The sequence below is a fragment of the Ambystoma mexicanum genome, chromosome 11, assembly GCF_040938575.1.
Source record: "Ambystoma mexicanum isolate Mex_15411 chromosome 11, UKY_AmexF1_1, whole genome shotgun sequence".
In the NCBI taxonomy this organism is placed as follows: Eukaryota; Metazoa; Chordata; class Amphibia; order Caudata; family Ambystomatidae; genus Ambystoma; species Ambystoma mexicanum.
Genome location: NC_090934.1, coordinates 363,801,643 through 363,829,144, shown reverse-complemented (window position 1 = coordinate 363,829,144; position 27,502 = coordinate 363,801,643).

Genomic DNA, 27,502 nt, shown 5'->3' with positions numbered 1-27,502 from the left:
GAGGTTTGTATATGTTGGTGTCAGCCATCCTTGCTTATTCCTGGAGAGGAAAAAAAAGGTTATCAAGAAAGAGAGAAAGAAAGAGAAAGAAAGAGAGAGAGAGAATGAGGGAGAGAGAGAGAGAGAGAGAGAGAAAGAGAGAGAATGAGAGAGAAAGGGAGAGAAAGAGAGAGAGAAAGAGAGAGAGAGAAAGGAGGGCGAGAAGGGAGAGAGGGGAAGGTGGGGAGAGAGGGAGTAGAAGTAAAGGGAGAGGAGGAGGGAGGGAGAGAGAGAGACCCTTTTTCCACCAGGGCCGACCGGGTTCTGGTCCTTCAAAAATTGAAATAAATCAAAAAAGAATATAAAAATATAAAAATCAAAAAACAATAAAAAATCAAAAATCAACAACAAAAAAAAAATCAGGCATATTCCACTGCACACCACCTTGGCATGCATCCTCAAAAATGTCTCTTCTCTGGCTATGTCCTTACTGAACTTTGCCTTGTCTCAGGTGCACTTCAGACATCTGAGAGATGCACCCAATATCTAACCCCTTCATACAGACGGCGAGCGGAGTACAGAACACCACCTCATATGGACCTTCAAACCTGGGGATGATCAGTTCCCCAGGTAATAATGGTCCAGTTGTAATATGGGTAATGCTGTGCATGGAACTATGGTCTTGCTTTCTACAGGGGTGGTCACTATTTCTCCCCCCTTTACCGCATGCCACTACCGCCCCTGTGTGCTAACGTCCTGTCCCCATGTCAATTATTTATGACCCATCAACATATAATATGTCTCCTTCCATCAATGCATGAGCGGTTCATCAAAGTAGGGAAATAAATAAAACTCCTGTATATATTCCGGAGTTGCTAAACAGGCGCTGTGCAAATAGCTTCTTTTCAGTCCTCAAATTGTATAGCGATTTTGTCATTCCATTCCAATTTGCATTTAAGTCCTCTGTCGTTCCCTGAGACTTTGTAACAGTGGCCTTTTGTGGACTGCGCAGTCTAGGATCTATGTCCTCTAATAATTACATAAGCCAAAAAAACTGCTACATTTCCTTCACAGTACTGAGCCTAGGGGCGGCACGTACTGCCGCCGCCGAATCTGGTAATACTTTTTCCCCATTGCAAAAATTAGTTTTCCCAAGGATAGTACCTCATGTTGGCTGTATTATAGGTTCTTTTTATCTGCCTTGTACCCTTTGTGAGCCAGCAATGGCAATTATTGCACATAATCCCTTCTCCACTGTTCATTTTCACTGCATATTAACGGTTCATCCACATACTGGATGATTGTGCTAAGCACCTGACTTCAATGTAATCTGTACTGCAGTCACATCTCTTAGTAACCCAACATCATGTGGATTAACAGTCCATAATTATGCTGGCACATATAGCATGTCCGCCTCAAAAAATAAAATGACTGGGTCACAACTGCCATCTGGGGGCACTGTACCTTCCTATACTGCACCATAATGTCACAGGGGATGCAGGTTCCCAAAATAATCTTCTCATTTTGATTACTGTCCTCAAATAACTCCTCATCGGTCATTTTCTTTAATTATACTGTTGGTCTATACATAATATTGTGGGCCACTTGCACCCAACATGGTCTGTTCCAATCAGGACTACTCTTCTGCCTGACACTACTAATCCTTATAAATCTAATTAAAATATTGTCCCTGCCAACATGGGTGGCACCATAGATTGTAAAATAAAATCTGTGGGCACTCGCCAACACTTTGTCGAAATTGGAGGCACTGCTTTTACTAATACACAAGTACCATTAATAAAATATATATATATATAGGACCACAGGAACCCCATGGACTACTGACTCCTTTGCTATTGCATTGAATGTTAGCATTGTTCGAGCTACACACATCCCTGGAGTGGAACGCACTACCCCTTGATCTGTTAATGATATAGTTATATTTAGTTTACTGAGCAGCTCCCTACCCAACAAGTTCACAGGGAAACTCTATGAATATAACAAGGGGGCTAGTACTACCTCCCCTACCCAGTTTTATATCCAGCTCCTCAGTGTACGGAAGCGTAGAAATAGCCCCAGAGAATCCCTGCGTGTAAAGAGTTTTACATGATAATGGAAAGTTCCCCTGCAAAATGCATGATTTGGTTGCACCTGAATTTACCATAAATATAGATTGCTTGTTTCCTATTTCCTCCTCCTCCAAGGGCTCCTCTTCAGGGTGTGCGGTTATCAATAGGATTGGACATGCGAGTGCTCTCTGTGGGCAGTCCTAATCAGAATATGTTTTTGTCCCGGGGAATGAAAAAGGGCCACCCTGTCATTGTAACTCCTTGGAATGGGGCGCCTGTTTCTCCTTCCATCCTGTTGAACTGTGTTCCCTCACCCTGCTGTAGTTGTTGTCTACGTTGCCCTTGCCTGTCAGCCCCCTAAGGGAACTGATTTTGACCCCTCACCCAAATTGCTGTTGTCCATTCATTGAGGCCCTTGGAATCCCTGCCCTGAAGGTGATAGCCCATAATTAAATCTCATCTCATGCCTTTTCCTATATTCCTTTGTGAAATTCCCCAATTTTCCACAATACCAGCACTGTGATGTTCCCAATTGTCCTCCCCGGGGCCCTATCCTCCCAAGTCCTCCTGCTCCCTCTCCTCGAAATCCTCCTCTACCCCTTTCTGCTCATTTATACTATCGGTGTGGGTTGGGGTACTGTCCCACCCCATCCCATTGTCCCTGTCCTCCTTCACCCCATAGTGCTGCAATTGTGACATTCACAATTTGTTGAATGTATCCTGTCCTTTCCCTCTGAGCTGGTGCTGTCAATGGTGTTTGAATGACAACTTTATTCAGTTTCTTTTCCATTAGTTTTGCCTCATCATTTTTCCTCTTCTGGGCTGTCTCCCTGGCCCGCTCCTTTATTCTCTTACTGTGGTGGACTATTACACTTTGCATCTCTGCCTACCCTTTGACTTCAATTCCCACAATTTTATATAGGGCCTTCTGGACCTCTTTTGGTAATCCCCTCTTTATGATGAAATAGACAAATGTTACTCTCTCAACTCTCTACAGTTCCTGCAACGTAAGAGTACACCTAAGTGGGTCCTCATCATCACCCATTGTGCACTGCATTAAATAATGTAATGTAAGTCAGGGGTATCTGGGTACATCCTTCGTAGGGCATCACATACCCTTACCTCATTAAAGGCTGCTCCATCATGTTCATTATCTGCAAGACTTACCCCAGAGTAACCATCCCTTGCCCACATATCCCCAGCCTGGTCCCCAACTATGGCGACCAGTAGACTCTTAAAATCTCTTAGTGCTAAGGCTACCCCTGCTGTTTGTTTTTCAAATTCATAGATCCATTTACTAGCTCTGGCTATAAACTGGGGGAGAATTTAATCAAATTATTTTTGTCCATTTGAGGCCATGGCACATACTGAGTTATCCCTACTGCTTTATGTAAAAGCGGTATCTGCATATCTATTTTGTCTTCTACCTTTCTTTTTCTTCTGATCTTGTACTAACACCATTAAATATGGTCTATTTCTTGGTCCCTCCTCATTGCCTCTTGTGGCAGGGACAGGGTTTCTCACAACCTCCTCTCCTTGATCTCCTTCTTGCCCTGCCTCTTCATTATTTCTACCACCTTGATGTTCCCAACCATTATGCCTTGCTTGTTCTACTTGTTGTCCCAGGACCGTCCATACGCTCTGCCCATCATCTTTTTCAACACAAACATTTCTTATTGCCTCTGGGTTAAATCTAACCAAATAATCTCCTGATTTACAATCCCCTATTTTCTGCACCGGTACCCTTATTTCTGGTGATACTTTTTCAGGTTCTTGTAACCTTACTAACCTTTCCCGAATGCTCTTAACTCTTTGTCTATGTTTACTTGTGGACCCTCTGGGTACACCGATGCTACAGGCATATCAATGCTTGTGGATGGGTTACATGGAGGTGCAAAAGCTCTTGAGTCCTCCCCACCCAGTTGCTAATCCTGATAATCCTGTTAACACTCTCTCTATCACTGGAGGCTTATAGACTGGGTTTGTATACCCTACTGCAGGTTTAGGAGTTACAGGGTATATCCCTTTACATTGGATCTCTATTTGACCTTCCTGATTTAAAATCTCTTTTATTTTTAGGGGATTTGTTGCCTTTATATTTTGCTTCTAAAAAGATGGAATTGTTTTCTAGCATGTTTCTGTTATGGGAGCCCTGCTCTGGCCAGGGCTCTGTCCAGGAGCAGGACATCCCGTCTTCCTTTGTTTCTACTATCCATTGTTCATTTATTCTGTCACAATACAGTGGCAGAACCCTATGCATGTGTTTTATTGGGGTTTCTTCCCCCATAATGTTGTGTGCATCCCTAATACTTTACTTATACCCTATTGCTATGCATGCTTCAGCTTTTTACACAAAACTACAGATCAACCCACTTTTTCCCCCACCTCATTTACTCGTTTTCCACTTTGATTTCACACATACACACACACACCGCAACTCATCCACCTTCTTTCCTTTTTTACCATAAAAGCAAGCAAGAGAAATTATACAAAAATAATTGACTAAAATCCAGGCCCATTCCTTATACCGAGCCACAATTTTTTTCCACATATCCTTTTGTAATACCATTTTCCCTGCATGTTTTAATATGCTAAGGATCCTATTGCTTCTATCATCATGAAAGAATAATGTGTGGTACTACCTTCTCAACCTGTTATGCCTAAGGATCTCTCACCTCCCATTCCTTACAAGCTTGGGCTCCCTTTCATCTCAGTCTTTTATACGCTGAGGTTCCCTTTCATTTCAGTCTTTTATATGCTGAGGTTCCCTTTCATCTCAGTCTTTTATATGCTGAGGCTCCCTTTTTCCATTATGAAAAGTAGAAAAACAGAAATACGTGGCCATTTCAATACATCACCCAACTTTTATCCAATCTACTCCTTAACACCTATCCAATCTATCCCTTATCGCCAAAAAGCCTATTCCATAATCCATCACTAAAAGTCCTATTCCATAATACATCACCAAAAAGTGCTATTCCATCTATTCCATTGACCTCGTACATCATCCACATCACCATACTATTGTTCACATCACTCAATATTTCATTCACATCACCATATTATCATTCACATCACCATATCATACATACATGTTCCCATGTTGTTATCACTTGCAAGAGTATATTCACATTCGGTTATGAAGTCCCATGCTGGCCTGTCTTTCTGTAGCCACGCCGTGCTTCAGTGAGCAGAGAGGATTTCTTTTAAAATGGCTTCTACTTAAAACGCTCAGGAAACATGTGTTTTTTGATTTAGAGGACCGGTCACTATAGATGGGCGTGGCTGACTGGCCTGGGGCTTCGCAACGTACGGAGGCAAGAAACTAAGATCACATCAAAGGTCATCACTGAAAGGTAGCAAACTTACAGGGGTACCCCTTAAGTGTTTGGGTATCCCTAATCATGCTCACACCACATTAAAGTTCACCCCTCTAGGCAATTAAGGCCAAGAGTCTTTATATTGCAAGGATAACACATTTAATCTGTACAGAAATGAGGATGGGGGAGGACAAAGAACTCTGCTCCCCAACCGCCATTCTGTCCTTCTCACATGGCTGGCTCCTGCAGACTGGTGCCAAGGAGGAGCCTTGTGTACTGTTTAACTTGGATACTGGATACTGGCATGGCTCATCCAAAACTATCCTTCTTCCCTTACAAGGGATGTTGCAGTCTTCCTTCATGCATGGCCGGGTTTCCATTTAGAACAGACTACTTACCATATTGCTAACTTTGCAAGAATACATTGTAGCTCCTGTTTATCATCATTTGCTATATTTTGAACATTTATATATACAAACATTTTCCCATCATACTCTCCATACTTCACTCAATATACTAATATTGTATCTGGTCCAGTAATTTCCCTTAAAACCTTATTTTCACATAATGATGCAATGTGTGCATGAGCATGTACACTGCCCTATTCTAAGTCTGCATGGGCTTTTGATGGACAGGAAACAGCTGCTGAGTTACCACACCTTGTGCTCTCTGCCATCCTTAGCGAACACCAGGCAATGCCTGTAGTCTATTTTTAGCACAGGCTGCATTCAGCTCTTTACCGTGCTTTGAGATTTTAAAACTACATAGAATAACATTTACAAGTGTATTCAGCTAATGGTTATTTGCACCTCATACTTAAATACTAACTACCTTCATTTAGTGGCCACCCCTCCTCCCCTGGACTATTGTAGTGCTTAGAAATAGTTAAAAGAAGACTTGGCTAATTCTAAAGCACTTGGAAATGAAGGAAGGCACTAGCTCCTTTCCAACACCTACCTTCTGGCATCATTTTAAACACTTCTATACACTTTTCCCAACTTTTTCCATTGTTTCTGCGCTCATTGACATTCACAAATGTCTGATGTAATCACAGACTTTCCAGACAGTGCCATGTGACTACGCGCTTGCACGCAGCAAAAAGACGTATTCGCAAATGTATCTGTACTTCACAAACAATTTGGAAATGCATTTGTGGCAGATCAAGAACTAGGAAATTTGAAGCTCAAAATGTACCCTTGCACACCTAGTCTTACTCATTATCCTTTAACAATCTAGCACACAGCATGAAGACGTATTCGCAAATGTATCCGTACTTCGCGAACAATTTGGAACTGCATTTTTAGCAGATCTGAATCTAGGAAATTTGAAGCTCAAAATGTACCCTTGCACACCTAGTCTTACGCATTATCAATTACCAATCTAGCACACAGCACATACTTTGAAGAGTATTAGCAAAACTGCTATTTATGCCATCCCTCCTCCACAATAGCCACCACCACCACCACCAGCTGGAGGACCTACACAACAAAAGAAGCGCAATACTTCAAAAGACAATGTAGAGAACCATGAACACGAGGTAGAGGAAGTGCCTACATCTAGAACCCAAAGATAATCATGGGTGTAGCAGTTCTTTAACACTCTTGGAAATGTGCCAAAGGCTACAGCTACCAAAGTCAAATGCACTTAGTGCAGTCCCAGACAACCTGGACAGTACTCCCACGGTACCACCTCCGTGCGCCGCCACACCAAATCCAACCACTGCAATGCTTTCAGAAAGGCTGTTCATTTCTTCAGAAGTAGTAGGCTGTCTTCCTCTACCTCACCTTCCTCAACCAATACTGTAACCACACAGCCTACTTCTTTGAGACACAAAATCCTCCCAACTACCTCGCAAGTGATAAAAGATGCTGTTAATCCATATCTTTTGAAGACAGCAGTACTCTGTATATACTGCAACACACCACTCTGCAGGTTGGGGGGGATTTTGAAATGCTATTGAAGCTGTAATCAAGGAGCATGAGCAACATTGCCCCCTCACCTTAAATGTAACACATGCACAACAACTTCCCCTAACCACCTGCCCCTCCATATTTGTAGTTGGTGCCCCTTGCCTCATTTCCCTCCCCACCTTCCTTTCTGGCCTTTCCTGGGGAGAAATAAAATTACAAAAGGTGCCTTCAGGAACCACCTTTCACAGTTAAAAAATCGAAATAAATAAATAAGCTTATAGGCTCTATCTACTTCACATTTTTCAGTGAAGTGTTAAGATTCAATAAGATTCTCCAACATTCCCATTAGCATGTTCCACTATGCTAATGGAAATAATGGACAACTGTATAATAAAGAAAAAGAAAAAAACATAGAAATAATTTTCTGTCTGCAATTATTTTGTCTAGTATACAATAAAAACCATAATCAATTGCCCTTTATCACTATCCACAGTCTCTGCAGTACCCTTTTTAGCCCATGCCTTAATAGAAAACCCGGACTGCACATGCACACCATCACACAAGACAGCCCTTCTACTTTTTTTACTGCTATGTTTGTGACACTCCCTCATTGCCTGCTTTAAACCATTCACACATATCCACCAATCACTTAATTATATGCTATCAACATATTTAACTTACAACCACCAACTGCCACTTAACAATGTTCTACAAATCTTTTGCATCTGCATTCCCCATATTTATACCAACAATTTTATACGTAGTGCTCCGATAAATGCTCGTATAAATGCACATGTGCATTGAGCAGTAAGAGAACTCCATACATAAAAGGGGCAGTACGGATGGACAAGTGCTCATGGGAGCCCAAGAGGAAAGTGCCAAGGGATGCCAAGGTGGAAGGCCACTAGTTAACTGCTGAGGTACATGAGTCCCAAAGGTAGGGTACATCTTAACCGTAACATGATTTTAACAACTTGAATATGTTTTTATAAGTGAAGTTATTAATAATTCCTCTTTTAACATATATGAAAGAACTACAAACCTCCTCTAACAAAGATATTTTTATAAACTCATACTTATGTCTATCCTTATTAGCAGCACATGCTGGGGATGCAAGTCATTGTTCAATTGCCTCAGGCATAAGGCTTGACTATGACCCCAACCCCACCAAACCAGCCCCGTTATCCACTTCGCCTACCCAGCAACCTAGTTCAGTGTCCACTATACCCTCATAATGTAAACAATGGCCAGTGCCCATGGCTTGTATGGCCAGTCTCCACAATCCATGGGGCATGGACTTCAGTCATGCCGCATACCCCAATAGGCAAATTAGAGTAGATATTTGTCCTTGCTGAGGGCCAACCCACTGCCCACAAAATGTTATATCACTATTTTTTGTACTTATGTTTCGACACTTCAAAACAGTAAAACCCAGAACAGATTTGAAAAAACATCCCTGCATGTCCTTGCTAATGGTCTTCTCACAGGTTTGCTGCAATCCCGTCCAGCACTCTGGGCTACAGACGAGAGAATTCTTTTCCACATTTAAACCTAGAACTTCGGCTATGCCGCATGCCCCAATTAATAAATCAGAGTAGGCATTCGTCCTTGCCGAGGGCTAGGCCCATTGTCCATGCACCAAACTTATATCACTAATTTTGTTCCTTACATTTGAACATTTTGGAAGAATAAAAAACAAAACAGATATGCAAAAGCATGCTTTCAGGGCCTTGCTGATGCTCCTCGCGCAGGTTTGTTGTAATTCAGTACAGCACTTCAGGCTGTAGCCACAAGCAAAATCTTTTTTCCCATTCAAACCTAGCATTTCGGCCATGCTGCATACCCCAATAATCAAATCATAGAACACAATTATCAAGTAATTGCAGTGCAGTAGAATGGGTAGATCACAGCGCTTCATTTAGTACTTTAAACGGATCACGCTCCTGCTGATGATGGGTTCCTTTTGTGAAGTCGCCCTTCCTTCTTCATGTGTCAAGTTTCGAATCGGAGAGTGAGCCCTGTTCACGTTAGCACTGGGTTATTCAATAAGTAACTATTGTCATAATAAAGCAGTCTTGAAAACGATTGTTGGTGCTATATTCATTGTTATAAGTCACCCGACATGTGTTTCAACTCTCTAGGGTCTTTCTCAATGGATGTGGATTGTGGGCCATATGGTTGCAAATAAATGTGGTTAATGATTTGAAAGGGTGGTCTGGTCACCACGTCCTCAGTAATTATCTGGTGATCAGCATTGTCTAGGATTGTATGCAGTGGTAGTCAAGGCGATCTATTGATGCAATCCTGTGCAGCACGTTCGAGCTGTAGCCACAGGCAGAATTTTAGCCACAGGCAAAAATAATGTTCCCATTCAAATCTATCATGATTTTGAAATAATTTACCACATAGCCAGTCCCTTGTGGCCATGCCCACTTTAGCCCCATTGCCAGTCCCTCATGGTCATCAAAACGCAGTCCATGATTCGTACAATATGGCTACTGTCCATGGCCACAGTCCATGACTTGGACTCTCACTTATTTCTAACTGGAGACTGGGGCTCCAGAGGGGCTGCACTTGGGCTACTCTTGCCTAACTCTTGCCTCCCCACTGAGGGCTAACATTGAACATGGGGGAGAGTTGGATCCTGGTTGGCTCTAAGCTACAGTTACCAGAATTCCCTGCTGCCACTTCCTGGTACATACAAGTGGGATTCAACCCTTCACACCTGCATCCAATCGGCCTCCATGAAGATTGCTGAGGCATGAAAGCATGCTAGGAGAACATCTTTGGACTGTTTGAGCTTACTGCAGCTGGGACCCAGAGTAGCACCCCTGCCACCCCTCAAGTTTTATATGCACATCTACCTGGAGACTGGGGCTCCAGAGGGGCTGCACCTGGGCTACTCTTACCTAACTTTGGAGTGCCATGCAGATGGTAATTCCCACCCCCTCCCCAGTGAGGGCTAACATTGAACATGGGGGAGAGATGGATCCTGGCTGGCTTTACACTAGTTACCAGAATTCCTTGCTGCCACTTCCTAGTACATACCAGAGGGATTCAACCCTGCACACCTGCATCCAATCGGCCTCCCTGAAGATTGCTGAGGCATATAAGTGTGCTAGGAGGAGAACATCTTTGGGCTGTTTGAGCTTACTGCAGCTGGGACCCAGGTTAGCACCCCTTGCACCCCTCAAGTTTTGCTTACTTATATATACATATATATTCAGTAAAAAAAACGTTGTTAAAGGGACATTATGGTTAAGTTGTGCTACCAAAAACCTATACAATTCAGAAAAAAAAATGTTGTTAAAGGGACGTTATGCTTCCAAGTAAAACCGAAAAACCCCTGAAATTCGCCAGTTATGGTAAGCTAAGCAACCATAACTCGCGCAACCACCGTGCACTGCTAAGACTAACACCCAGGACATCAAAGATGACATCACAAATGTCATTGATGACATCACTGATGACATCACATGTGCATTCACTTTTCATGAAAAGTGTGTATTAGGGATTGTTATTATAATGTTGACAAAAAAGTGTCAAGGGTCATTGGAATAAATATCATGAGCTACTTAGTGCATTAAGCAATGCATTGATATAAATAGCATTCTATTATGAAGTTCTATCCAGTATACTAAGCTACTCATGTAGAAACATAGGCATTGTGTGCAGCACATGATGGAGGTGCAATATTCATAAACTTGCCATGTTGAACAGTGAAATGATAACTGCTTTCTTATTAGAGTTTTGCGTACTGTGAAACATGTAATAAGTAGCCAATGAAACCCATTTACTACATAATTGCATTATTACAGACAAAACACAAAGAGACAACAACACATACAACTATAAGTATATACAGGGAAAGTAAAGTAAGCAAAAAAGCAGAAGTAGTAGCAGAAAGTGTTTATAACCTAACTGATTATCTTAATGCAGAGAAATGATTGATCTGTTTCAAAGCTGCTACTTCCCCTATGTATATATATTATATGATGTGATACGACCCTAAAGAAAGTAGTGTGAGTACAATGTATACAAATATGAGCATATACAGGGAAAGTACAGTGATAAAAAAACAACAAAACTATCAGAAAGTGCTGATAACCCTACTGATTATCTTCATGCACAGAAAGCATTGCTGTCTTTTAAGCTTGTGTCTTCCCCTATGTATATGTTTCATATGATGTGACTGGACCCTAAGGGAATTACTGTAAGAACATACTTGTAGGATAAGTCTATAAATATAGTACCTTTTACATTTTTAGTTCCTGACTGTAACTGAAGAAAATCATGTGGCCTAGACATGTCAGTAAAGGAAAAAAGGGGGAGCCAGACATGTGATGTCATCAATGTCATTTGTGATGTCCTGGGTGTTATTCTCAGCAGTGCACGGTGGTGGCGCGAGTTACGGTTGCTTAGCTTACCATAACTGGCGAATTTCAGGGGGTTTTCGGTTTTACTTGGAACCATAACGTCCCTTTAACAAAGTTTTTTTTCTGAATTTCATAGGTTTTTGGTAGCGCAACTTAACCATAACATCCCTTTAATATCGTTTTTTTACTGAATTTCATAGGATTTTAGTAGCACAACTTAACCATAATGTCCCTGACTTTATATACATGTAACATAGAACATACTGAACCCCCAGCTAGTGTTTTGGATGTCCGCGGACTGTGCGTATGTCCGCGGATGGACACGGACAACAGCAACACTACCCAGAAACTCAGGGGGTATCTTAAATTGTAATATCATGCCAGATGAACACTGCACACGTTCAAAAACCAGCACACAAATACATCATATGTAGTAATAAATAAGAAGTGGAACCTATATATCTAACACATCAACCATCCATATAAATACCATATGTACTAAAATGGAATATACCAAAATAAGAAAGATAGGCTTCCAACATAATTACCTCACAGAAACTGCACAACTAGGAGCAACAGCAGATCTACAGACCAGTAAGAACACAATTTACCAGAAGCTAGTAAGCATACTTCATTTTTCTTATATATTTCTAACATTTCTGTATTAGATACAATAAAAGTAATATATTTTTTTTTTCACAGAAATGTCCAGTACTTTAGAATGGCTTGAGGAGAATTTCCCACGTGAGGAAATGTCTGAAGATATAACCAAATTAATAAGCATTACTTTATGTACAATTAACATATATATAACAGACCATACAAACATTGAAAATAGTACACCAAAAGATACATTGGAAAAGACTCTCCAGCACATGGAAGAAAAAATGGACATGCACATGGCAAATTTGAACCATTCGAAAAATTTTGTGGAGGACCACATAAAAGAAAAAAATGTAATACCATTGTCCCACAAGAACCTGTCTCCCATCTCCATAGCCCAGTCAATTATCCCCAAACCCTCTCCATGAAGAAAAACGTTTTGATGAGACTTCCATCCCTTCATCTCCTCCTATCCATCCTCTTGAAACACCCAATTCCCCTGTGTTTGTGTCAGTTTCTGCTTCACCTTCTTTTTCATAAATTGTACATCTATATATAATAAAACAAAAATATTGTGTGTGTTTTAATTCAGTGCTTTTTTGCGTTTTTTGTTTTTAAAAAGGCAGTTGGGGTGTCCGCGGACAGCGCGGGTGTCCGGGATGTCTGCAATTAACCAAATGCGAGTGTCCTAAGGACACTATACCTGTCCATACTGTCCGCAAGCAAAATGGAACTGTTCTTAGAACACACTCGGTGTCCGGAATGTCCGCAATTAACCAAAATGGAGGTGTCCTTAGGACACCATGTTCGCAGGCAAGTTGAAACTGTTCTAAGAACACACGTGGTGTCCAGGATGTCCGCAATTAACCAAAATGGGGGTGTCCTAAGGACACTATACCTGTCCGTACTGTCCGCAAGCAAAATGGAACTGTTCTTAGAACACATGCGGTGTCCGAGATGTCCGTAATCAAATGAAAATGGAGGTGTCATAAGGACACTATACCTGTCCGTACCGTTCGCAGGCAAGTTGAAACTGTTCTAAGAACACACACAGTGTCCGGGATGTCCGTAATCAAACGAAAATGGAAGTGTCCTAAGGACACTATACCTGTCTGTACTGTTCGCAGGAAAGTTAAAACTGTTCTTAGAACACACGCGGTGTCCGTAATTGTTCGTCTCACTTGTGTCGCACTTCTAATTAATTTCAGGACCCGAACACTTTCCGTAGAATATCTATGCACATGCGCACCCCACCCATAAGTCCTACAAACATCGTGCCTGTCTGTAACTGTCCGTCTCACTTGTGTCGCACCTTTAATTAGTTTCAGAACACGAACACTGTCAGTAGAACATATGCACGCATGCGCAAGACCGTTCCTGTGCATTTGGTGTCCTGCGGACACCAGTTCCCTTCGCGGACATGTTTGCAACGCCATCATGTGACCGCACCTACGCTGAGCTTGTGTCCTGAATTTCGGACACTGTCCGGGCCCCCGAACATTTTAAAAGTACCTTTTCAGTCAATCCACTGTATTTTATAGTAAAAATTCACCATAGCACATGTCCCAGACGATAACCCTGACTTTCTACATACTTTTTGGAACTGTTTGAGCCTTTTTTGGGGTGTTCGATCTGTCCGCAGACAGCGCGGGTGTCGGCAGACCGCACCTGCATCCCTATAAAAGGCCACACCCCAGAGCTTATCTTCATTCTGTCTTTCTACTATTGAAGATTGACCTGCCTTTGCTGCCTTTCCTGTTGCATCTTGAAACCCAGATTGCATCCATGGCTGCTGTACTTCAACCTGGTGTTCCATCTGCCTCAGCAGCACCCCCACCCCCTCCACCACCACCACCACCTCCCCAAGGGCCTGAAGAGGGGAACAGGCATGAGGATGTTGAAGAGGATGACGAAGATGAGGTAGTGGAAGTCCCTACTACCAGCACTCGCCATGAGTCTTGGGTGTGACGGTTATTTACCATTCATGGTAACGTATCCAAGGCGCGTGCGAACAAGGTCACCTGCAACCAGTGCAAAATGGCGCTGAGTCACGGGAGGCTTGGGTCGTACAGCTTTGGTACAACAACTATGAAGCGACACTTAAGATTGTTCCACGGTGGGGCTGTTCGCAAAGGTTGTACCTCTACTACATCCTCCTTTTCCGCTCCTCTCACCGCAAGAGATACTCCTGTGGGAGAGTGCATCCCTCCAGCTGCCTCACAGGCCATTCACAATGCTGATGACCCTTACCTTTCGAGGGTCACAGTTTTTTGTATGTACTGCGATGCAATACTCTGCAGGGGGAGAGACTTTGAAGTGCTTTCAAGACTACGGTCTCAGAGCACGAGAAGGCCTACCCACTACCTAAGTAAGGCCCACCCTACATCTTCCTCTCTCCACCCACCCTTTCTTATCCCTGTGGTTGGTGTCCCCCCTTACCCTCCCTTCCCCTCCTCTCCTAGTGTGTCGTGTGTAAGAAAAAACAAAAAATATAAAACAACAAAAATTCCCCCAAAAAAGGCTCTTTCAAAAAGCCGCCTTTCACAGTCTAAAAATAGAAGTGACAAATAAATGGAGCAGGGCCCTGTGCATTTCTTTTTTTAGAAGTCCGCGGACAGTTCGCGAACATCTAAGATTTTGGGGTGCTGCCCTATCAAAATCATTGCACTTTTCTCTAGGAGGAAGTGGTGGCTCTGAAAAGAGCCTTTTGGTGTTTTTTTTTGTGTTTCAAAAACTTGAAATAGTCAACACCTACTGCAAAATGGATGGCTGTAATTCCACAAAAGGACGCAATTTTGTACATTTCTCAGAAAAATCTGATTACCAGCATAAGTAAGATGAACTCCATCTCTGTGAAAAATGTATGTGCTACGAAATATAATATTTTAATTGTGGAAAGAGGACATGCCAACATCTCTTAGAAAGGCACAAACAGCCTTATTAACATTCTGCCTTACTTTCTCCATTTGTGGACCAAATGAAGAAGAACGCAGCCACATTTGTATCTGCGCAACACGAGAAAATATTACTTGGGAATTGGAAACATGTCCATGACCTTCCCAAGTCCTTCTTTCATAGCAAATTGCAAATAAATTCCTGACACATGTCCTAAACTGTTCCCTCCACAATGAATTATAATTATGTCTGGATGAAGCTCTGTCTCCAAACTAGCACAGAGAGGTACCAAGTCCAGCCACTTCATTCCACACACTCCATGCCAGTGCATTTCCACATGAGGGAATCCAAGATCTGCAGCTACTCCACAGCATTGTGCATGCACCTCCAACCAATGTATCCATGAGTCTCCCAAAATCCAGACAATCTGTTTTCAGAAACACACAGCCATAGCTAACTGTTCTTCTCTCAGGAAAAAGACTTTATGACAAACTCTCTCCTTACAGAACACACCCACTAAACTTTACTGACCAATCAATTGCTCTGCTCATTCTCATTTGCATCCCTGTATGTAATACGCGGTGTCCGCGGACTACCGCCATTTCTGCTGACATATCGTAACTTGGACAGCCCTTCTACCATTTCCACTTCACTCTCTGTGCCATTCCCTCAATGGATACAGCTAACCAGTCACACAACCATCCACCAATCACATCCAATACCTCTACATGTAACTCCATCATCAAATTTCAGCACTTCAAATGTCCTGTAGATCACTATGAGTACAAGTCTCATATCATTGGAAAGCACCTACTACAAAAACTACTGTACAAGTCTCCAAGATTTCTACTTGCAACTGCATGCATATCCACATGCATGGATACAAACTGCAGGTATGCATATTTTCTGCACAGTACATGTACAACTCTTAAAAACGAATATAAACAGAGTAACTGCCACTTGACCTGTATGACCTATAAAATGAATTTCTTGTCATTTTTTCCATCTGCTATAATCAACTGTCACTTCCAAACCTGGCTGCTATCTATTTCTTTTTTTAAACACACACCTATCTAAAAAAATATAATATTAGAAGATGGAGGAAATAACAATATAATTGTGGAAAACACTTAGTAGTATATCATAAAATTACACACAGCCAGTAAAATGTCATGCATCTCCATACGCTCACACACATAGACACTTTAATTGAAATGCTGCCACCTGCAATAACACCACTACCTGTAAATCACATCCTTCTACTTCATTACCCACAGCTTCACAAATACATATATGCCATGCTTTTCTATACAGTTTCTGCCATTTACCTAATAGAAATTGCAAAATACATATAACATTATTTCTTCTTTCTCCTAACATTCTATAACACACTTTTAAAAAAACAAGTGAATTTCATACACTTAATATTCTACTCATTTACAATGCATGTGGAACTAACATAATATAAATAAAATATTAAGGCTGCACATAGTCAAATGAAACTGCATGCATACACTATGTTCAGAAAGCAAACAAGAATACTACAACAACTACATAAAAATGAATCTCTCAATTAACATCAGTGCTATAAACACACAACATTACTGACTTCTTTCATTTACAATTGCAGTGAAGACCATTCTCCTGGAAAACAGCAACATCTGAACTACAAACACCGACTACAAAGAAACCTGCTCATTCCACACAAAAAAGAGTAAGTACAATACTACCTTAGTTTCTCTGTCTAGTCTTTAAATCTCTCCCCAATCTTGCTCCCCCTTATCTCTCCTCTCTCCTATCTTTCTACACTCCCTCCCACTCCCTTCACTCTACTGACCACTTTCTGCTCACTGTTCCTCCTTCCCCTTGTGCCACATCCCATTTCTGCTCCTTCCATCACCTAGCCCCTCTGCACTGGAACTCCTTACCTCTCCCACTCCGCTCTATTTCTAACTTTTCCTCATTCTACACATTCCTCAAATCTCTCATTCTCCATTCCCCACCATGAAACCCCTCCCACCTTCTTGCCCCCTCCGCTTTGCCTTATCTCTTTAATCATCTCCCTCCCCTTCTCTCTCCACCCATTCTCACCTTTAACCCCATCTGTTTCCCTCCTCCTCCTCTTCCCCACCCTTCCCTCTCTCTCACTTCTACTGCACTTCTCTCCTTCTCGCCTTCTGTTTAATTGCTCTACTTACTGTTTTCTTGGTCTGATTATCAATTTTAAATTGCTTCCACTGTTACTGTTATCATTTTAATTGTTATATGTATCCTCTTTTTATTAAAATGTATTACTCAAACACACTGTGCGGGTGATTCATGTAATTTGTGCAACAAAAAAACAAAGATTTGTGTACCATTCTTCCCACAAATCACAATTTATTAAACAGGGATTAGCATGCAGAATGGCACACAAATCCCCGTTTTTCAGAGCACAAATCACATAACTCAGCCCCTAGAATATTAATATTACAAAACAAAGAATTGTTTTAATTTTCTACCATTTGATTTACTATTAGTGCTTATCCTCACCACTACCTCACTTTCTACTGTCATCTAAACCGCAGTATAGTAACACACAAATAGAAGAATAGACTTCCCAAATAATTGTAGCTGCCCAATGCACAATCACACACCACCAGATACATCTTTACCATCATACTCAGACACTCATGCATACAGCACACATACATTGCACAACAGCCCAACCCATACCTTCTATTTTTTTGTTTCAACAGACCCCACAGAATGCCTACCAGAAAGCAAGACCGTAGAAAGCAACACAGAAATAGAGCAAATGAAAATAAAAATGTCCAAAATAAGCATCCATCTCTAGCAGAGTTTGTACAAAAAGTTCAAACAAAACAGCTAATAGTCATTTAGCAAAACAAAACAATCTTCCAGTACAGAATCTTTGCCTCTTCTATCAAAATGTAAAAGAAGCCAGAAAATGATTAACAGAAATACAGCTACCACTACTGCTAAAACTGCTCCTATAAATCTTGATATAGTAGGACGTAACCATACCAAAAAAAGTATATTAACAAAAATATTCTGCCACAGATTCCTTCAGAATCTTATAAAAACAGGAGACAAATCATGCACAACCCTTAAAAACTACCCTAGGAAATTAATCTTAGAAGCTTTGATAGACAGTGCAATCCTTCTCAAAAGAAAGTAATTTATTTTAGTGTTAAACAGAATGAAACCACTAACAAAATTAAGTACTAAATTACAAAAAAGTTTCTCAATAAACAGAATTTCAACAAAAATAACTTCTTAAATATTTGTGGAGGTGAATGGAGTCACACCACAAAAACAAAACCATATTTCAATGAAGAAGCATATAAACAAAATCAAACAAAACAATTGCCATCCACAGCAGTGGACGAGGTTATGAAAAACTTAATAATACCATAATGAAACAAGAAATACTGCTTACAAAAATATCCCCAGAAAACTCAGTATCAATTTTTCATTCCACTGAACCAGAACGTCCAGTATACAAATGGCCATGCACGTCAATGTGTAACATTGCCAAAAAATCTTTCAAATCTTTATGCCAGTTCCTCAATCAATATGTGAAAGGCAAAGACAAAATCAAAATAAAACTGCTGCAAAATATGGATACCTGTCCAGTGTGCAAATACACAGGACTGCAAGGACATTCATTGGCCTGCATTTCAGGACCTATTTGCAAAAGCAGCTTACATCATATCAAAATGATATCGACACATCATTCAACTATAAGAAATATAGTCTATAAACTGTACTATGCTAAAAGTCTTGATTTAGCACTAGCCAATTTAACTAACAATCTTCTACATGGTACAGCCAAAAACCAACTTGAAGAAATCAACCATATCCAGAGTAAATATTTTGGAGGTGAAAACCACTTACAAAATGCAATAGCTTTACAACAGACTAGCAACAACCCTGCACATAGCAACCTTCTACTACACACATACAAAAAAGAAATACTAACATTCAAAAGTACATACGCTGAAGTACCAAACCGTGTGTGTGTGTTGCTGCAGAACTTTTTATAAAAGTAACACAAAAACTATAGACATAACATACAAAATAGAAGACAATGAAGATTCCAAATGGTTTGAATTAGCTCTCTACCTTATTGCAGAAAACAAATACGAAATAACTGACCCCTTAACACTTTGCAGTTACTGCACTACAAAACTTGACAACAAACTCCTTCATGTGCTATCACAAATAATTTGGAATTATTCCCTCTACCAAAACCTCTGCAACAACTCAATTTATATGAGAGCATCATAATTCAAACAGTGCACCCATTTCAAGCAATAATACGCCTTCAACCAAAAACAGCAAAATTACCTCCCTCTGAATTGGTGAAAGGCATTCGCGACAAAGTAGTATATTTACCATTAGATCTAAAAGAAAATGTGCACACTCTGGGAATGCAACGTCCAATAGAACAATCTTTAATTTAATTAGTAAATGGTGTACATACAAAAGACAAAATAAAATGGCAACAACTGGCAGACTTACATAAAGTTAGACAAGCCTTGCAATATCTTAAAGACAATTATGAATACTACAAAGAAATAGATATTGAAGAAAACTTAAAGCAAAATAACTGAAATAATTCAAGAGTCACCTGAAACTGGTCAATTTGAACTTCTAGATTCTGCTACAGTATCCAATATTTTAGACCATTATACAATTCATCCATTACACTCTAATGACAACATAGAAGATGCACTAGAAACATACCAAATGCCACAAAGAAAAGGATCACCAATCAGCATATGGGAAAAAAGTATAGAAGCACGTGCTTTTCCTGTACTCTTTCCTACTGGCAAAGGAGGAAGGTACGATAATAGACCTATTCAAATAACAGCATCAGAATACCGCTTGTTACGGATGCATTCTGAAGACCCCAGATTTAGACAAAAAGTGGAATACATATTCCACCTACTCTTTGAAAGAGAACTAGCAACTCTATGTTACAGAGTTTTACCCACATTGAAATCAGGAACCCACTTTCAAAATATGTCAGCTATGCAATTACTATACAAAGTGCAAGAAATAGATGAGGTTTTACAATCAAGCATTACAAATCTGTTAACAAACATGCGTGGTACGAAAGAGTACTGGTTCCGACGTCACAGAGATGTACGTTGTATAATAAGAAACCTTGGCCCACCCACTTCATTTGTTACATTAAGTTGTGCAGAATATGCATGGGAAGATCTACATGATTTCCTACGCATATCAAACAAAAACAAAACAAACATAGATATACTAATACCTGGAGAACTTTGCTCTCTAGTTCTGTTTAATGTTTCAAGATATTTCCTTCATTGCTTCATTGCTATGCTACACTTTATTTGTAATAAAACTGTTCCTCGCCTCAGAGAAGTACAACACTTATTTTGGAGAAATGAATACCAAGCCAGAGGAGCACCACATATCCACATGCTTTTATGGATTAAAGATGCTCCTAAATTTGGTCACAACAGTGATGCCACTGTGTTACAGTTTATCAAAAAATATGTCACTTGTGAAATTCCACAAGAAGCAACAAATAGTGATCTTCATGCACAAATTGTACAATTTCAAAGACACAAATGTGGCAAATATTGTCATCGAAAATACAAAAACAAAGGGAAATACTACACCAAATGCTGCTTTGGTTTCCCTAGACCGGTTACAGAAACAGGTAAAGTGAACAACTTCATGTCTTCAGTTAGATATAGTGTTAAAGATAAATCACCTAAAAATACATATTACAGAAAATGAACAGAAGAAGCAAAATATATCAATGATTAAAATGCAATCATTGCCCTATTGTGGAATGCAAACATAGATGTGCAGTACATTGCAGACAATTCCACTGCAGTTGCACGATATGTTACAGCCTACTTAACCAAAGCAGAAAAAACACTGTCTCAGAAATTGTACAGCTTGGGCATAAAAATACTCTCCCATAGAGAATGTGGCTGCTATAAAGCTGCAGATCGTTTAACCGGTACTGCATTGTATGGAAAATCTGAAAATATAGTATGGCTAATTCTTGGTCCTACTAAATCTAGAAAAAGAGTTCTCAAATCATAAAATGACATAGAAACAATAGCCAAAAATTATCCCAACAGCCAAGACATTTTGAAAAACAATTAACTGGACACATACTACCCAAACAGAAGCACCACTTTGGAAACCATGTGCCTATACCACATAGCCCAAAACTTCACATAGAAAAATAATATAAAACCTGATGAAAAAAAGGTAGATACAGAGTGACAAATTGTGAAGGCAGCTTAGAAAAACTTGCCAAACCAAGTTTAATTAATCATATCAAATTGTCATTAAAACTCCTCACATAAAGAACTACATGTCCCTGCTGCAACTCTTTAAACCATGGAGAAAAGAAGAGGAAATACTAGATAACTATGACTCCTATGAAGATGCTTCAAAGCAAATGAACGCACTATCACCGATGTAAACTTTACACAGTACAAAACAATGTTGCACAATGAACAGCAACACGAAGAAGAACTCCAGGCCTAACTAGATATGGACACTCATGACAGTAGTCAATCTTCTATAACAGGAAGCCAAGTACCACTGGGATAGCCACTAACAGCACATGAGGCAGACTTAGCTATGATAGAAGTAGAAAACACCATGTGTCAGTATGAAGATACAGAAGACTTAAGTATACTATGATCAAAACTAAACAATGAGCAGCGTAGCATTTTTCAAGAAGTAACAAAAGAAATTGCACATGGTGTACAGCATGAAAATAAAGAATGTGCCTGCCAAAATTATAAACCTATACTATTATACGTCAGTGGTGAAGCTGGTTCAGGCAAAACATTCTTAATCAAAATCATCAGCAAGTTCCTTCAACAATTGACAAACAACAAACTGTCAGCTGTTGTAACTGCCCCACAGGTTTAGCTGCCTACAACATAGGCGGTGTCACCTTACACCAATTACTACTCCTGCCAGTAGAAAACCAAAACAAATTAGAATATTACAAACTTTCTACAGAATCTGCAATGGAACTACGCAGAGTGTTAAAACAAATTAAAATGCTACTATTAGATGAAGTGAGCATGGTCTCCAACCTAATGTTGGCTTTGATTCACCTCAGATTACAAGAAATACTTAAAACAAACTATGAAGAGCTCTTTGGAGGAAACACATTATTGTTTTCGGAGATCTTCTTCAATTGACACCAGTGAAAGGTGAACACATTTTTAAAACCTTAGGACACAAACTCTGCCGGAAAACTGTTGGCAGCATTGGACATATCAACCTTTGGCAACATTTCCAATACAGAGAATTAACAGAAAACATGTGACAGTCTGCAGACCTCACCTACGCCAACATTTTAAAAAGTATTAGAGTTGGTGTACTATCTCAAGAAGCACAAGCAACATTAAAAACCTGTCACATCCATGCACTTTATGGCCATAACTCATGTGCTACTGATGTTATTGAACAATTTGCGCACAAAAATGTCAATTGTATGTCCTTAATGCCAACTCTTGCAAGATGTTCCAAATTCAATGAAACAATGTTGAAAAAATAAATGTAACCAATAATTGAAATTTGCTCCACAGACAAACTGGACGTACATGGTATGACACTACTCATGTGTCAACAAGCCACAACAAGACTAAATACCTTAGAAAAATAATTCCAACACAGCTGGTTTGGAAAAAATATTTTAATTATCCTTAAACTGTAGAGTAATGCTTAAATGTAACCTTGACGAAGAGCAAGGACTAGTTAATGGAGCACTGGGTACAGTTGTTGGCTTTCAAACATATCCACGTGACAACATTCAGTTTGTCAATATTCTCTTTGACAAACTTTCAGAAGTAAAAAGGATAGGGCGCTCAACAGCTCGATTCCTTCTCTTCAAAGACATGTATGTACACAGAGTACAATTTTCTCTAACTCTAGCATACTCAGTCACCATTCATAAATCACAAGTTCTTACCCTAGACAAAGCATTGATCGATATTGGTAACACAGTCTTTAAAGAAGGCATGAGCTACGTAGCACTTCCACGCTTGTGTACACTTGACGGTCTATTTCTAATCAACTTTGATGCAAGTAAAGTAAAAGCTGATATTCCTTGCATTTTAGAATACAATAGACTATGTTCACTATACACCCTCCCATCTAAAATCATTTCCTGTTCCACAAAAAGGAAAACGTTGTAAAAGAAAACTAATTCAAACAGAAATGCAACAGGATCTCACTGCAAATCCTCCAAAGAGATGAAAAGAAGCTAATACTTCATCACTTACCACAACCAAAGAAGAACCTATTACTCAAAGTAACTCAGATACTTTTCAAAGAAGCAAAAAACACTCCGAAAAAATGACTTCTACACAGACCTATCTGGTCCATTCAAATTTTCAGATATAACTAGTGTAAGTTGATAAGCAAATGTAGCAATGAATATTCAATTTCAATTACCACCAATTGTTAACAACATTTACTTACACAGTCCAGACCAATTGTGTTTGCAAATGTAAGTACTTGATAGAAATGCAACAAACAATCCTGACAACACGTATAGTGTTCATGGAATAAGACAAGCATTGGACTACTGTGCTGAAAAGGTGAAATTCACTATAAACTCACAAGAAGATCCACAAGAATTTCTAATGTACTTACTACAAGTACTGGAAAACAAAAACATACCTATAAATGAAAGTTTCCAGATTTCATAAATGTGGAAACATACATGCACGCTATGCAACAATGTGACACAGGAACAAATCCCTAATGAGCGCTTTGTGTATGTATCCATACCTAATTGTGAATCTGTTCCTTTTCAGCAACTTGTACAAAATGCAAACCATGATAGATTATGTACCAACTGCAATTCAGATAATCGCTCCACCTTACTAACACAAACACATAGTAAATGCGTAATACACATGCTTCTACATTACAATGCAGATGGTACCAAAAACAACTGCAAGCTGACTGGATTCACACATGATCAAGTATCACTTGGTAAGAAAACCTTCACAACAATAGGTATATTCTACCACGCAGGAGCCACAACCAATGCAGGTCACTACATTGCATATATTAAAAAGAAAGGTGGATGGTTTTGAATGTAATGATATTACCATTACTCTTAAGTAGAGATTACCAGCAAATCTTACAAACGCTTATTTAATGTTCTTAAAACCAAAATGTAATAACTAATCTGTACTTAAACATTAACAAAACTTAAATTAAAAATCTATAAACTGTAACAATACGCCAATAGGTATCTAACTGCCCCAAGATTCTATAACAACCAAGCAGATAAATCAATACAACTAAATTATAACAAGAAATAAACAGTTAGAATACACCAACAGGTATCTAACTGCCCCAAGATTTTGCAACAACCAAACAGATAAATCAATACCACTAAATTATAACAAAAAATAGACAGTTAGAATACGCCAACAGGTACCTAACTGCTCCAAAAATGTGCATCAAGCCAACAGAGAGAACATTAGCCAGAAACAACAAGTGAATTCTGAAAACAAACAAACAAATAGACTGTAGCATAACAAAAAAAGTTTTTTTTTTAATCCGACATGCATTTTCTTTCCCACAGACCCAATGATTTGAAAAACAAACACAGAAACTGAGCAAATTGCACAGCACACTGGTTTGTAATCTACTAAATATGAGGGTCGAAATGAATAAAGAATGTCTATTATTCAATGTTATAAGTCCTTACAAACTACCAATACTAACATGATCTTTTCTTTTGTCACAGAAATTGACAACGAATATATGTACTCCAGTTACCAAACCAAACGGTAAGTATATTACAATAAGTACAACTCATAAATACTGCTCCATAACACAACCATTGAAGCAAACAGTGCATATAACTTCGGTCTTGGGTGCATATCCCATGTACCCAAGACTCTAGGACCTGGCCACAACCACCGCAACATATCACACCCATGGTAGCTTATAACTTTGGTACTTATAAGTTTGGTCTTGGGTAGGCCCTGGCCACAACCACCACAACATATCACACCTATGGTAGCTTATAACTTCGGTACTTATAACTTCGGTCTTGGGTAGACACTGGCCACAACCACCGCAACATATCACACCCATGCTAGCTTTTAACTTTGGTACTTATAACTTTGGTCTTGAACTTTGGTCTTGGGTGCATGGCTTTCCACAATCACCATATGCACCCAAGACTCTAGGCCTTGCCACAACCACCGCAGCATATCACACCCATAGATCACACCCATATTTGATTCTATGGGTGTGATCTATGGGTGTGATATGCTGCGGTGGTTGTGGCCAGGGCCTAGAGTCTTGGGTGCATGACCTACGGCCTACGGCCTTCTGCCATGCACCCAAGCCTCTAGGCCGTGGCCACAACCATCACAGCATATCACACCCATAGATCACACCCATAGAATCAAACATTTTAACTATGTCATAATGTCAATTTTTATGTCCGCGGACACCGTTTGTGTTGTTAGAACAGTTTCAACTTGCCTGCGAACAATACAGACAGGTATAGTGTCCTTAGGACACCTCCATGTCTGTTTAACTATGGACATCCCGGACACCGTGTGTGTTGTTAGAACAGTTTCAACTTGCCTGCGAACAGTACGGACAGGTATAGTGTCCTTAGGACCCCTCCATTTTTGTTTTATTGTGGACATCCCCGACACCGTGTGTGTTCTTAGAACAGTTTCAACTTGCCTGCGAACAATACGGACAGGTATAGTGTCCTTAGGACACATCAATTTTCGTTTGATTACGGACATCCCGGACACCGTGTGTGTTCTTAGAACAGTTTCATCTTGCCTGCGAACAGTACGGACAGGTATAGTGCCCTTAGGACACCTCTATTTTCGTTTTATTACGGACAGCCCAGACACCGTGTATGTTCTTAGAACAGTTTTAACTTGCCTGCAAACAGTACGGACAAGGTATAATGTCCTTAGGACACCCCCATTGTGGTCGATTACGGACATCAAGGACAGCGCGGCTGTCCGTGGACAAAACGAACACAACAGGGGTGACTGCCACCTAAATAGATACAATATTTGACCCATCTCTTACTCCGCCACCCTCCCCAAACAGTCTTACACGCCAACACACTTGCCAAAATTGTATTTCTCCAACATTTTTCACCGCGCTGTCCGAGGATGTCCGCAGATACAAGATGGCGGCGTTCCCATAAATCGGACGCACTCCACGCTCTTCATCCAATCAGCGGACACATCGCATGTCCGCGGACATGACGCAAGCGGAGCGAACAGGGAAATGTGTCCGCGGAGCGGAAATAGATATCACTAATCTTTGTGACCTACTTTTTGGTAATTAAAAAAAAAAACTACTGGACGGATTTTCACCAAATTTACAAAAGCACTCTTTGGGGACCAAGACGCTCCTCCTACCGCGAATTTGGTGAACATCCATCCAGCGGTTTGGGCTGTAGGCGTGAGCAAAGTTTTTTCCCCATTCAGTCTATGAGAAAAAAAAGAAGTTTTGGGACCCCCCATATCACTTTGCTCCCCCTGGACCAAACCTCACCAAACTTTGCTACAATTCAGAGTGGGCCATATACTTTTTTTGCAAAGTTTGGTGTGGATCCGTCCATGGGGAGCGAAATTATAAACCACCCAAAAAGTGCTCCTCCTATGGGATTAGCAATTTAACCATAACTACACAGCCACTACTGTGGCTGTGTAATATATTCACTGAAAAAACTTTAGTTAACGAACAGTTATAGTGATCAGATTTAATGCAAGCCCTTGAAATTCTGCGGATGTAGGAAGTGATGATCATCTTAAAATCGCGTCCCCCCATTAATGACCCCTAGAATCTAAAGTGTCATTTATAGCACTTATGCATAGAACATATGTTCATTTTTTTTTTTTTTTACATTTATATAGCGCTAATCCAGCCCAAAGACATAGGGGCACTGTTACTTGTGGCAATCTTAGTTACAAGGGAGTTACATACATGTGACTAGGATAGGTTTCAGGGCATATGAGTATCATCATTCAAATACATACAGATACAAATTGAAGTTCAACTACATTATGCAGGTACATACAATATGGTAATCCTAGGCGTGAGGCAGGTAGCATATAATGTTCAGACATTTATGGGTTTTATTTGAAGAGCATAGTTTTCACAGCTTTGCAGAATGCTAAGTGGGAGACGTCTCCTCGGAGGGGTGGTGGTAGGGCATTCCATTGCAGTGCTGATAGATATGGGAAGCTAGCACCTCCCGCTCTGGCTTTCTTGACTCTGGGAATAGTGAGCATGTTAGCATAAGGTGTTCTAGTCGG